We start from the raw sequence: 15,104 nt of genomic DNA on the forward strand, positions 1-15,104 counted from the left end.
TAATATCAAAATCTGACAAAAATTACAAAAAGAAAAATATAGGCTAATTTCAAACATACGTATATAAATACTAAACAAAATAACCGCAATCTAAAGTCAGATATTAATACAAATTACATCAGAATTGGATTATTTCCCAAAATGCAAAATTACTTCAACATTAAAATACATATAAATGTATTACCTGATGCAAAGTTATTTCAACAATTACACAAGGGGCATTTGATAAAGCAAAGTATCAATTTATAATAATTATTCAGAGTTTAAAAAATACATGGGCTACTTCTTACCCTGGAAAATAAATCTACAAAAATGACAATAGTTTATAATACATTAAACGGTAAAATTTAAAAATGTTTGCTTTAGTATTAGTGATGAGTCAAGACAGCCTGCTCTCACCCTTTCTATTTAACATTGTGGTGGAAATCCTAGCTAGGGAAATAAGACAAGAAAAATAAATGAATATGAGAAGAATTATAAGAAAAAAGGGAATTCATCATTATTCAAAGTTGTTATACTTGGTACATACGGAAATAGATACAAAGAATAATGATAGGACTTCAGGTTTCAGCTTCAACATACACAGCTTGAAAGTCATCGCTCTCATACTCATAATGAGAAAAACAGCTGGGAATACTGCAATTCAATGACTTTCTTCAGTCTGTCAGAATTCAGGTCACCATCAAGTCTAGAGAGATACAACAATAAGGGAACTACAGCTAAGATCAGCTTACCAAAAGCTGAAGCTGCTAGAGCCCCAAACCGGTTAGAATATGTGCATGGTGCCGCTGCTGAATTGTTAGAGATGGAGAGTGGGCTAAGCTGAAAGTGATCACGATACTCACGGGGTCCCCATGCTTCATGGGTTTTCTCTCCAGAATGTTCTCTTTCATCCCCCAATTCATTAGAATAAACCGAAAAAAGTCTGCACTAGGAATTATCACAGTTAAACTTCAGAAAACTGAAGACCAAAAGTCTTGAGAGCAGCCTGAGAGAAACACCATGTTACCTATTGGTAACACTGATTTACAAAACGGTGGATTTCTCATGTGAATCCGTGGAGACCAGAAGCAAGTGGCACAATGTTTTTCAAACACTGGAAGCAGAGAACTGGCAACTGTGGATTTTATATCCACCATAACTATCCATCAAGAATGAAGTAGAAATACAAACATTCTCAGACAAAAACGATGTAAAAGAAGTGCAGATCTATCCTTAAAGAATGGTTACAGAAATTCTTCAAAAGAAAAGAAAATGGTGAAAGAAAGAAGTCTGAGAACATCAGAGAGGGGGGGAAAAAAAAAAAAACAGCGGGGAAGGAGAATTGTGGGTAAATACAGTAGATAATCCTCATAGGTTTTCTAAATCATATGTGATGATTAAAACAAAAATTATACTATGGTCTAAAATGTATGTGATAATTGAAATAAAAATTTTAACACAGTCTAAAAAATTATATTTTTATGACAAAGCAGGAAGGGTAAAATAACCTCAGTAGAAGCCAGTACTAACCACATTACTCAAAGTCATTAAACTTGAATGTGTAGACCGTGATAAATTATATACGTATATTATAATATTCACAATAACCACCAAGAAATTTACACAAAGGGATAAATATTATTTATAAAGTCAAGATGAAAATTTAAAAAAATGTTCAAGCAGCACAAAGGATGAAAGAAAAGAAAACAGGGGAACAAGAAAAAGAAAGCAAGCAGAAAACAAATTTTTAAATCTTCAAGCTTTTTCTGGAAAAAAATATTGCATATACATATCCAACAAAGGACTGATATCCAGAATACATAAATAACTTTCAAAACTACATTAAAAATAAGACAGCCCTTCCAGAAAATAGGCCAAAGACCTGAATAGACATTTCAGCTAAGAGGATATACACATGTCAAATGAGCACATGAAACGATGTTTCAATATCATAATGACAGGAAAATACAAATTAAAACCAAGATGAAATAACACTGGATAACTGTCAGAATGGTTAAAATTTGGAATAATTAGAAAAGACATAATAACACCAAAATCTGACAAGAATGCAGAAAAAGTACATAATGAATATATTGCTAGTAGGAATGTCAAATATGGCCACACTGAAAACAGTTTGTCAATTTCTTAATAAAAATTAAATAAGCTGGGCACAATGGCTGACCCCTGTTATCCCAGCAGTTTGGGAGGTAGAGACAGGCAGATCACCTGAGGTGCGGCGTTCGAGACCAGTCTGGCCAACATGGTGAAACCATGTCTCTACTGAAAATACAAAAATTAGCCGGGCATCATGGTGTGCATCTGTAGTCCCAGCTACTCAAGAGGCTGAGGTAGGAGAATCACTTGAACCCAGGAGGCAGAGGTTGCAGTGAGCTGAGGTTGCTCCATTGCACTCCAGCCTGCATGAATGAAACTCCAACTCAAAAAAAAAAAAAAAAAAAATTAAATATGCTGCTCTCATAAAACCCAGTTATCACACTCTTGGACATTTATCATTTATCCCAGAGCAATAAAAACACGGGTTCTCAGGTTCATGCAAAAACCTGTACTCAAATGTTAACCTGTACTCAAATGCTAATAGTAGCTTTATTTACATTAGTGAAAAACTAGAAAAAAAAAAACCCAGATGACCTTCAATGGATGAATGGTTAAACAAATAGAGATACATCCATTCTATAGAACACTACTCAATAATAAAACAGAAGGAGTTCCTGATACACACAAAAGCTTAATGAACTTACATGCAATTGTGCTGAGTGACAAAAGCCAATTCGAAAGGCTGCATGCAGCACTATGCTCTTCATATAACATTCTTGAAATGGCAAAATTATAGGAATTGAGAAAAGACCAGTGGTTGCCAGGGCTTAAAAAGTAGTTGGGGAAAGTGAGAATTGGATGTGGTTACAAAAGAATACCAAGAAGAATCCATGTGTTGATGGAAATGCTCTGTGTCTTGACTGCATCAATGTCAATACCTTGGTTATGATATTGTAGTATATTTTTGCAGGATGTTACCATAAAGGGGGATTAGATACGGGGATCCAAGATCTCTCAGTGTTATTTCCCTCAAGTGAAGGTGAATCCGTACTAAGTTCAAACTGAAATTTAATTAAGAAAACAAGACAAAACACTATACATGCCTGAGGAAAAAAATCCGCTGTACATGGGACTGTACAAAGTGTCACACCTACAATACAAAGAATTGTAATAATCATTATGGAAAAAATTAACAAATCAGTAGAAAAATGGGTTAAAATGTAAATAAGCGTTTGGCTATCCTCAAATGTACAAGAAAAGAAGGAAAGAAAATTATATAAAAAGATTTTAAAAAATATTTAATTTCAATAATGTAAAAATGCAAAACAAGAATACATTTTTTCACACCTACCAAAGTAGTGAATTATAAAAATTTTTTCAAAGCCAAGTTTTTGTAAGGATATGAAATAAATAAAACTCTTTTTCTGTTTCTGAGATTGCATACTGGTTCTTCCAAATTTTCAGTTTTGCATTAAAGTGTGGTGAAAGTTGTACATATTCTATGACCTTGCAGTTCCAATAATACGTATATTCACCAGAAAACTGTTACAGAGGTGTACAAAGCAACATACACTAAAATGTTCTCAGCAGCATGGTTTACGGTATAAAAAGAAAGAAAAACATAAACAATCCAAACGTTCAAGGATGCATAAATTGTATCTTCCGAAAATGGAGTGCAACAGAACAATGAAAATAGACAAAGCACTTGTATCACTTAAAAACAAACCTAGATGAAGAATATGCAGTTTAAGGAATAAACATTTGGTGAAATATAAAATATGAAAAAATGACTAAAACAACACTGAAGCTATTTGTTACACTGAGTAAAGAAAGACTGAGTGCAATTTCAAAATTCAGGAATCTCCAAAAACAGTGTTGATTTTAAACTTCTTAAACCGAGTAGTAGGTACAAATGTATCATTTAGTATTATTCTTTAAGTATGTGTATATTCATGTTATGGATATGTCATATACGTATAAGACACATATGACTTTTGTAAATACAGACATACTTTTATAACATCAAAAAATATTTACATAAAGACTACAGACTTCAAAGTATTACCTATCTGAATTGGAATTTCGACACTGTTACATTTCAGGTATGTGATCTTGGGCCCTTATTGACCATTGTGAGTTTCTTTTTCCAAATTTCTTAAAGAAAAGTATATTTAATTCAAAACAAAAAGAACTACTATAAAAAAAAATCTATAGTCCATAGAGAAATGTTATTTTTTTTTCACTTTCATTCATTCTGCCAATAATTCCTGGGAGGAAGCTTAGTGAGTAAGAAATAGTCTTACATTTTTCTTTTCTAATAAACCTATTTTGTTAAAAAAAAAAAAAGTTAGCATTAAAACAATCAGGCTTGGCAGTACACTGATAAAAAATCCTGAAGGGTTAACTTCCTCCCTAGCGCCTGGGTTTTATGAACAGTACTGAACAGCTGAGGCGGAGGTGGGTGCTGCATGGCAGATATTGGCTCTAGACACCACTTCCAAAATAGTTCTCCCGAAGACTTTGTAATCAAACTATTGTTCCCTTTGCAGTAATTCAAGGTTTGTTGTTATTGTATTTAGAAAGGAATATAATTTAGATGGAAATTTAGCCTTTCGAGCAATTTGCCTTATACTGGCCCCTAAATTAAGACCTTAGAAGAAGACTTTTAAAGTCCAAAGAGCATTTCTTAATATTTCTACTACATATCTATAGCAATCTGTTCCTTAAATGCTTGAAATAAAATTAAATAGATGCATGGGCTTTGCCAAAGCAAAATATAAAAATTAGATTCTGTTCACTTACAGAATGTAAAGATAATAGTACCTAATACATTGTCATATAAGGGGGTAAACACTTAAAACTTTCTGATTTGCTAGATATTAAATAGTTATTCTCATACAATGAAATAAATTTTTTCCTAATTTCTGTGACTTTTCACTTTTTTCTTTTTGTCCTCTGCAGTACCTGACTTCAACTATCTCATGATGCAAACATTTCAACTTCTGAAAGCTCTATGTTTTTTTGTAAACAAACAGCAGGCGATATTACTTTGCCTTACCTTTCAGACTAAAAAGCCTACACTAGTGTTTAAATGTATTCCTGCCCATTGTGAATAATTACCCAATTTACAAATTTCAGTGCACTTAATAGGCTGTGTCCTCATTATTTACTTTCAAAATTACAGGTTCTTCTATAATATTGTCCTTTTTACTCAAATGATATAGTACCATGTATTTGTACGTGTGCTGAGGTGCAGAAACCAATGAGCAGCAATCCTACCCTTCCATGACATATAAGCACACTTTAGCTTATAGATACAGAATTATTTATAAAATTCTATTTTGCAATGATTCTGCTGTATGAATTCCAATCATTGGAGAAAGCTCTAGGACTAACAATAAATTAGCTGAAAATACATCACTAAGAAATCAGGAAAAAAACTATTTAGCCTAACACCAAAAATATAGTGGCGACAATAAGAGATAATTTGAGTCAATAACCTATAGTCACATGGTTGCTGATAAATCCTCGATTGGTCATTCCTAGCAGAGAGGGTGGAGGAAGATGGCTGAATAGAAGGCTCCACTGATCATCCTGCCTGCAGGAACGCCAGATTTAACAACAGTCTACACACAATCAAGCACCTTCGTAAGAACCAAAAATGAAGTGAGCACTCACCGTGCCTTGTTTTAACTTCATATCATAGAAAGAGTCATTGAGGGGTAGGAAAGATAGTCTTTGGTTACTGATGCCACCCCTCTCTCAGTCCACAGCAGGAGCTGCATGGCACAAAGAGAGGATCTGTACACTTGGGAGAGGAAGAACGTGGCGATTGTGAGGCTTTACATTGAACTCGGGGCTGCCTGGTCACAGGGAAAAGCAAAACTAGGCTGAACTCAGCAGATACCTGCCCATGGAGGGAACACGCAGAGCAGCTGTAACTAGAAGAACATCTCAGCAGTTGGAACTTGAGTTCTGACAAGCCTTGCCACCATGTGCTAAAGTGCCCTGGGGCCATAAATAAACCTGAAAGGCAATCTGAGACACAATGACTGCAACTCCTAGACAAATCCTTGTGCTGAGCTAGGCTCAGAGCCAGTGAACTTGGAGGGCACATGACCTACTGAGACACTAGCCTGGTGGCTAAGAGTGTGCTTACACACTCCTTCCACAATTCCAGGCAGCACAGTTCATGGCTTCAAAAGAGGTCCCTGACTTCCACTTGAGAAGAAAGGAAAGAGTAAAAAAGACTTTGTCTCACATCTCGGTTGCTAGCTCATCCACAGTGGAATAAGGCACCAGTCGAAGTTGTGAGGCCGCCATTCCAGGCTCCAGCTCCCAGATAACGTTGCTAGGCATATCCTGGGCCAGAAGGGAACAACCTGCTGCCTTGAAGAGAAGAGAGAAGCTCTGAGACATGCTGGCTTCAGGTGAGATCCAGATCATTATGAGCTGCGTTGGCTATGGTGAGAGACTTCTGCTTGAGAAAAGTGAAGGGAAAAGTGGACTGTCTTGCACTTTGGGTACCAGTTTGACCACAGTGGTTTAGAGCACTGAGTGAGTTTCTATCATCACCAGTTCTAGGCTTTGGCTCTTAGATAGCATTTCTGAATCTTCCCTTGGCCAAATGGGAACCCCACTGCACTGCAGGGTGAGTCCCAGACCAGGAAATTCCACAAGCTGACGGAAGTGAACTTGGATGCTAGTGGAGCATCGTTGGTAGCAGTAGTATTCCCCGTGGGTCTGTGACAGCAGTGGCCATGGGGTGAAGATCCTCTGGCTGTGGAAAGGGAAGGAAAGAGTGGGAAAGATTTTGTCTCATGGTGTAGGTGCCAGCTCAGCCTCTGCACAGTAGAACAACAGATAGATTTCTATGGTTTTTGCCTGTAGTACCTAGTTCCTGGCTGTCATCTCTGAAACAACCCTGCCTGGACCAACTTGCTACCTGAAGGGAAGGACACATGTATGGGTGGCTTTGCCACCTGCAGATTGTAGAGCCCTTGAGCTTTTAGTGAACATAGTCAGCCAGTAGTCAATGCAGGCTGAGGATGAGAACCAGGGCTCTTCTGGTTTTGGTTCGGACCCAGTACAGTCCCACTGGTGGTGGCAACAGGGGTGCTTATGTCACCCTACCCCTAGCTCCAGGTAGTATAGCACAGACAGAGAGACTGTTTGGGAGAAAGTGGAGGAAGAGAATAAAAGTCTCTGTCTGTTCATCTAGAAAATTATTTTGTTTCTTAACCAAGAACACTGTATTATTCCACTTACACACTGCTGATAAAGACACACCTGAGACTGGGCAATTTACAAAGGAAAGCTGTTTAATGTAGTTGCAGTTCCAATAACACAGGAAAGACTCACCCCCATGATTCCACTACTTCTTACTGGGTGACTCCCACAAAATGCGGGAATTGTGGGAGATACAATTCAAGGTGATATTTGGTGGGGACATGGCCAAACCATATTACGCCACCTCTGGTCCTTCCCAAATCTCATGTCCTCACATTTTAAAATCAATCATGCCTCCCAACAGATGCCTAAACTCTTAACTCATTTCACACTAACTCAAAAGTCCACAATCCAAAGTTTCATCTCAGACAAGGCAAGTCCCCTCCACCTGTGAGCCTGTAAAATCAAAAGCAAGTTAGTTACTTCCTAGATACAACAGGCATACAGGTATTGATAAAAACAACCATTCTAAATGGAAAAAATTGGCCAAAATGAAGGACCAAAAGACCCCATGCAAGTCTAAATTCCAGTGGGGCAGTCAAATATGAAAGCTCTAAAATGATTTCCTTTGACTTATGTCTCACATCCAGGTCACGCTGGTGGAAGAGGTGCATTCCCATGATCTTGGGCAGCTCCATCCCTGCAGCTTTGCAGGGTACAGCTTTCCTTCTGGAAAATGCAAGTTCTTTGAAATGCTTAAAAAGCCATCTGAAGAATGACAGGTACAAATAAGTTCAGAATGCAAGGACTAAAATAAAGTGTGGTGGCTCATGCCTGTAAACCCAGCAGTTTGGGAGGCCAAAGTGGGCAGATTGTTTGAGTTTAGGAATTTGAGACCAGGCTGGACAAGATAGCAAAACCCCTATCGTTACAAAAAAAAAAAAAATTAGCTGGGCATGTTTGTGTCTGCCTGCAATGCCATCTACTCAGGAGGCTGAGGTAAGAGGGTTGCTAAAGTCCACGAGGTTGAGGATATAGTGAGCCATGATCATACCACTGCACTCCAGCCTCGGTGACAGAGCAGATTCTGTCTGAAAATAAAATAAAAACAAAACCCTAACCTTCCCATGACCAGACACCAATGAACATTCACAAGCATCAGGACCACCCAGAAAATCATGACCTTACCAAGCAAGCTAAATATATCACCAGGGGCCAATCCTTCAGAAAAGAAATGTGTAAGCTTTCAGACAGGAAATTCAAAATAGCTGTTTTGAGGAAACTCAAAGAATTTCAAGATAACACAGAGAAGAAATTCAAAATTCTATCAGATAAATTGAAGAAATAAATTGAAATTATTAAAAAGAGTCAAGCAAAAATTCTGGCGTTGAATGTACAATTGACATACTAAAGAATGAATCAACCTTCGCCTCCTGGTTAAATCTGCTTGGAGTACTATAACTTTCTTGTACTTGAATTTGGATATATTTCTCTAGATATGGAAGGTTCTCTGTTATCTTTTTGAATAAATTTCCTACCCCACATTCTTTCCTACCTCCTCTGTAAGACCAATAACTTAGATTTACCCCTTTGAGGCTATTTTCTAGATCATGTAGATGTGTTTCATTCTTTTTTATTCTTTTTTCATTTGTCTCCTCCGACTGTGTATTTTTAAATAGCCTGTCTTCAAGGTCACTAATTCCTTCTTCTGCTTGATCAATTCTGCAATTAAGAGATTGATTTTACCATACCATCAGGGCATACTGTCTACACATAAAACATACATATGAACTTAATAACAATTATTATGAACTAATTTTGTGCTAGGGAACCTATTTAGGTACAATTCAATTATATGGTTATCTAATTCAATTACATTTCAATAAGAAAGATCCTGAATTTAGCATATCAAAAAAACCAGACTGGGAATTTTATCAATGCTCTTAGCAGAATACTTATAAACACTGTCTAAAAAATAGAATACTGACCTGGAACCAATCCAAATGCCCATCAATGATAGACTGGACAAAGAAAATGTGGTACATATACACCATGGAATACTATGCAGCCATAAAAAATGATGAGTTCATGTCCTTTGTAGGGACTTGGATGAATCTGGAAACCATCATTCTCAGCAAACTGACACAAGAACAGAAAGCCAAACACCATATGTTATCACTCACAGGTGGGTGTTGAACAACGAGAACACATAGACTCAGGGAGAGGAGCATCACGCACTGGGGGCAGTTGGGTGGGTAGGGGAGAGACAGCGGGGGGTGGGGAGGGAAGGGAGGGTGAGGAGGGATAACATGGGGAGATACAGTATGCACCTAAAGTAAAATAAATAAAATTTTTAAAAAAGTCAGGAAACACAAGCTGGAGAGGATGTGAAGAAATAGCAGTGCTTTTACACTGATGGTGGCAGTATAAATTAGTTCAAGCATTGTGGACGACAGTGTGGCAATTCATCGAGGATCTAGAGCTAGAAATACCATTTGATCCTGTAATCCTATTACTGGGTATATACTCAAAGGATTATAAATCATTCTACTATAAAGACACATGCACATATCTGCTTATTGCAGCACTATTCACAATAGCAAATGCTTGGAATCAACCCAAATGCCCATCAAAGATAGACTAGATAAAGAAAATGTGGCACATACACACCATGAAATACTATGCAGCCATAAAAAAGAATGAGTTAATGTCCTTTGCAGGGACATGGATGAAACTGGAAACCTTCATCCATTCTCAAAAAAAAAAAAAAATAGAATACTAAGGATATTATATGAAATGATAATAATATTGGTAATATTAGTATAAAATAAAACCACCCCATATGAAAGAACACCACCTTGTTCCTCAAGAAAAGAAGTGAAGAAACTACCATAGGGGGAAATATTGTATTAATCAGGTTATAGTCAGGAATGCATGAAATGCATGGATATTTCAACAGTGGGATGGAATACATGCTTATTTAGTGAATGGAAATTTAATAGAGGGAAATAGTTACATAGATTTTGGGGGATTAAACAAGAAAGAGCATGGCACCATTAATAAGAGACATATGGTACCATATATCTCTTATTAAATCGTGTCACATTTTATAAGAAAGTAATTCAAACTTTTCAGATGTGATTTCTCAACTGGTGGTAAAATGAATTTCTCAGTGGATAATTAAATGAACCCATAAAGACAGCTCCTCCTAATGATGGGATACAAGGTAAGACCAGAGAATTTTAAGGCCTGAGCCTATTGCCATACTTCTTTGCTATTAAATGCATTCCTTAATCAGAAGCAATAGTTGATGCTATACCATGGCAATTAACAAGGCCTTTTGTACATCCACTAGATGTTGGTCTTCGCATAAGCATTAAACATAGGGAAAATTAACCCATCTCCACAATACAAGTTTATTCCTGTGAGGAAAAAATGCTGCCTTCTCATTGATGGAAAGTCCAAAATAATCAATCTGCTAAACAATGAGTGGATAACCCTTCTAGGCATGATGTTATATTGTAGGCCAACAAAATTAGTCTTGCTGTTGGCCCATTAAACATTGGACAGAAACTTCAGAGGAGCCTCAGTGATGGTGAGTCAATTTATAGAGTCTATAAATAGTCCCCGTTTCTGTAATCATAGACATTTTTTACTTTGGCTCATTGATTACATACTGGGTAGCTGGAGAGAGAAGCTGGGTGAGAGCTCCCAGACATTTTTTTTTTTACACCTGAGTAGACAAATGCCCTTTGATGAACAGTTGAATACCTTCACACTCTGTACTTCATCCGGCAGGTAGGTTGACATACACCTTTCCCAGATTTCCTCATGACAGTCATTGAACTTCATTTTCCCTATATTCCTAACTAGTCACCAATAGCAGTTGACTATGAATCAATATGGAGTCATAACTCTTGCCACTTTTCAAGCCACACGAAATGAGCAATAAACTGTGGCAGCTAGAAATTCTGCCCACTGGGAAGATTTGCCCTCAACATTACTTTTCAGGTACATTATTGAGAGGGCTATACCATGCAGCAGTCTACATCCCTTGGGCGTTCCCTATTCTGTAGAGGACCACATTTTTATTCCTTAGTCAGATGCTCATATGGAAATCCACCTAAGGCCACATCTCTAGATTGAAAGGGAGGAGAAATACATCCAAGTCAGCAGTTCATGAACACTTATTTGGACTTCCCAGATCTGCTCAAGCCTGGTCTCCTTAATATTATTTCCACATGATGATGGATTGCTTTTGAATACACTGAGTCCCATGATATCATCCTCTCTTGATAGGCAACAGTTACTTAAAATCCCACAGGACATGTATGAATCTCTAGTAGAACTCAAGAACATGGGCATATACACAAAAGGAGATGACTGTTTTGCCAAACATCTAGGGGTCTGTACTGGTAGGATCCTATCCTATTGGAGTTTGCCAGAGACTCTGAAGAGAATCCCATTTGCATTAAGTGCTTCAATTACCATGGAATATTCTGGGTTTGAAGACCCAAATATAAAAGAAGCTTTACCACCCTGGGCCTGATGCAGAGCCTTCTTGTTCTGTCTCACTCAAATTGCAGCCTAAGGAGATACATGGCAAATTGATTGGGTGGGCTCCCAGAAAATGTTATATGTTGCCTACAATTTTTTTAAATCTACCTATAATGTGCCACATTTTAGTAACAGGAGATGCAACATGTACTTTCTTATTTTCCGCTTTGGAGTGTGTTATGATTTGAATGTTTGTGTCCCCTGCCCCAAAATGCGTATGTTGAAATGATAACCCTCAATATGATGAATTGGGAGATGAGTCTTGGGAATTGATTAGGTCCTGAGGGCATAACCCTTATAAATGGAATTAGTGTCCTTATAAAAGAGGCCCAGGGGAGCATGGTGCTGTCTTTTTGCTTTGTAAAAACACAGCAAGAAGATGCCACCTATGAATCAGACAGCAAGCCCTAATCAGGTGCTTTCCCTGCCAGCGATTTTATATGGACTTCCCAGTGTCCAAAACTTTGAGAAATAGATTTCTATTGTTGGTAAGCTTCCCAGTTTACAGTATTTTGTTATAGCAGCCCAAATGGATAAAGAGAGAGGTAGATTAAACATAGCTCAGATGCATGGACATCTGAGAACTTCACATTTCTACAAGTTGCTGGCCTTTTGAATTTTCACAGGGTTTATCCCCACCTCCACATTGACATTTATATTTGCTACTAAGGCATTTTAAGCCTTCTTTATTTCCTGCTCATCAGGTTCAATTAACGTGACATCATTAATGAAGTAGAGCAGTGAAGTAGAGAGCGAAAACGTTTACAGCCTAGCCTAGGGCTGTCTCTGTTTCTGTGGATTCTTGCAAATTGGTTGGGGGAAAAGGAATATTTTCCAGATTAAAGGCGGAGTTAAGGGTCTATACTGATTTTCTCCATTAAGATACCACATCTGAAACAACTAATATTGGAATAATCTCTGGTTACTTTTCGCATACGTGCAGTCAGAATCTCGAAGATCATTATTTACTGCAAAGGAAAGCAGGAAAATTAAATAGAATTCTGAGAGGAATCACCATTCTTGCATTTTTAACCCTTGATTGTGGTCAAAATCTCTGTGGGTTGTCCATTGACACAGGACTGCTCTTGGTGCACAATCCTTAGAGCAGGATCAGCCCATGGCATTGACTTTCCTCTTCCTACTGTGATAGTCCATGATCCTTGGTTCAGAGAATCAATATGGGGGTTCTGTCAGTCACCAAGTACAGCTAGTCAAATTATATTTAGAAGCTGAGGAAATAATCTACTGTGATGCAATCCTCTGCCAAAACTCCGCTTATTACCTGACCACCCAGTATGGTTAGGCTTTGTGTCACCACACAAATCTCTTGAATAGGAATTCCCATAATTCCTAGTTGTCAAGAGAGAGACCAGGTGGAGGTAATTAAATCACAGGGGTGGTTTTCCCCATTCTGTTCTCATGATAGTGAGTTCTCATAAGATCTGATAGTTTATAAGAGGCTCCTCCCCCTTGCTTGGCACTTCTTCCTGCTGCCTTGTGAAGAAGGTGCCTTGCTTCCTCTTCATCTTCTGCCGTGATTGTAAGTTTCCTGTCTTTTTTCCTTTATAAATTACTCGATCTCAAGCAGTTTTTCATAGCAGTATGAAAATGGACTAATACTACACCCTTGTCCTCTACTGTGACTGTCATACGACAGGAGTGCCTTTGTTTACCTGGAGCCAGGGCACCCACCCATAACCAGCTTCTCATGTTTCTGGAATGCCCAGATAGTTCTCTTCCCCATGGCACAGTAAGCTGACTAAATTAATCCACACTTCTTTTGAGCAATGCTTAAAAAATTATTTATAGAGTTTACTTGTGGCTGTGTCACATGATTCTTTCACAAGGGGATGTGGCCTACATTTTAATCATGAGCTCTGTTCTGAGAATCAATCTGGTAGCGATTAGAAGCTATGACTTTCCAAAATTGTAACTTACATCAAGATCCAGGGTTTTGGTCTCCAGATTTGAACATTTTGCTGTTATATTTATCAACTTTATTTTAGTAGCATATCAATCTTTTTTTTTTCTTGCTGGAGACACTGTAATCAATTAGCCAATTCTCTTAAATTGAAGTATTCTGATGAGGTTTCCACTTCTGGCAAAAATAGAATAATGAAAACAAGATTTATCCTTTTAATTGACACAGCCAAAAAGTGGACAAAATATTTGAAATATACAATTTTCACAGCTTAAATCTAGACTGTTCTTTTGATTTTCTTTCGCTGAAACAATATTCACCATAAACTTAACTGAAAGAAAACCACATACTCTTGTAAAATAAAAGTATTGCCAACAATATTCCCTAGTGTGAAAAGGTAACGATAAAATCAGAAAATAATTCTGCTAGAAAATTTTAAAAAGAAAAAATATTGTGGCATGAAAGTTGTTTAACTTAATAATAAATTGCCATTATATGTGGAAATCTTTGTGAAACAGTACAAATATTCCTTGAAAAGTTTGTATGAAAATGCCTATATCTATTATATACACATACACAATTAGACATATATTTTACATAACATTGTATAACAAAAACATATGTTTCATATTAATAAATCATACATTTGACTTAAAATTTTGGAGAATAAATAATAAAATAAAGGAAAGGAGATCAGAATGCAAGAATAGATATTGATAAAGTGTAATCAGTTATTTAATGAATTATCTCTATTTTCTTTTTTTTTTTTTTTTTTTTTTTTTTTGAGACGGAGTTTCGCTCTTGTTACCCAGGCTGGAGTGCAATGGCGCGATCTCGGCTCACCGCAACCTCCGCCTCCTGGGTTCAGGCAATTCTCCTGCCTCAGCCTCCTGAGTAGCTGGGATTACAGGCACGTGCCACCATGCCCAGCTAATTTTTTGTATTTTTAGTAGAGACGGGGTTTCACCATGTTGACCAGGATGGTCTCGATCTCTCGACCTCGTGATCCACCCGCCTCGGCCTCCCAAAGTGCTGGGATTACAGACTTGAGCCACCGCGCCCGGCCTAAATTATCTCTATTTTCTAATAGAGAATACATGGGAAGAATAAATAAATCTAAAAGCTGAATTTTTGAAAAATTAATTCATAAAACAACATTTCTACCTAATTTAATTTAAAAAATCAAGTTTAAACTGTTAAGTAATGAAGAAAGAAAAAATAGGATAGCAGAAAAAACCTAGAATAATTTTTTAAAATCATAGAATAATTTTCTTAATATGTTACTAATATATGTTTATCCTAGATGAAATAAATATTAATTACTTTATTGGAAAAATTTGTTTCTAAAATGATCCTAGTAATGATAGGAAATCTTACCAGCTTCATTTTATATGAGAAAATGTCAATGTTTTACCTTAAT

General features: G+C 37.1%; 1 long non-coding RNA gene across 1 annotated transcript in view; it reads left to right on the plus strand.

The window, feature by feature from the left end:
• The first annotated feature begins 7,859 nt into the window (after positions 1–7,859).
• The window catches only part of LOC141581523 (uncharacterized), a 31,494-nt gene continuing 24,249 nt past the window's right edge, over positions 7,860–15,104 (plus strand). Inside the window, exons 1-2 of the long non-coding RNA XR_012514228.1 lie at positions 7,860–7,988; positions 9,308–9,391. This is a non-coding gene — a long non-coding RNA (uncharacterized LOC141581523). The remainder of the gene's footprint in view (positions 7,989–9,307; positions 9,392–15,104) is intronic.

Source organism: Saimiri boliviensis, chromosome 16 (genome assembly GCF_048565385.1).
Source record: "Saimiri boliviensis isolate mSaiBol1 chromosome 16, mSaiBol1.pri, whole genome shotgun sequence".
Lineage (NCBI taxonomy): Eukaryota > Metazoa > Chordata > Mammalia > Primates > Cebidae > Saimiri > Saimiri boliviensis.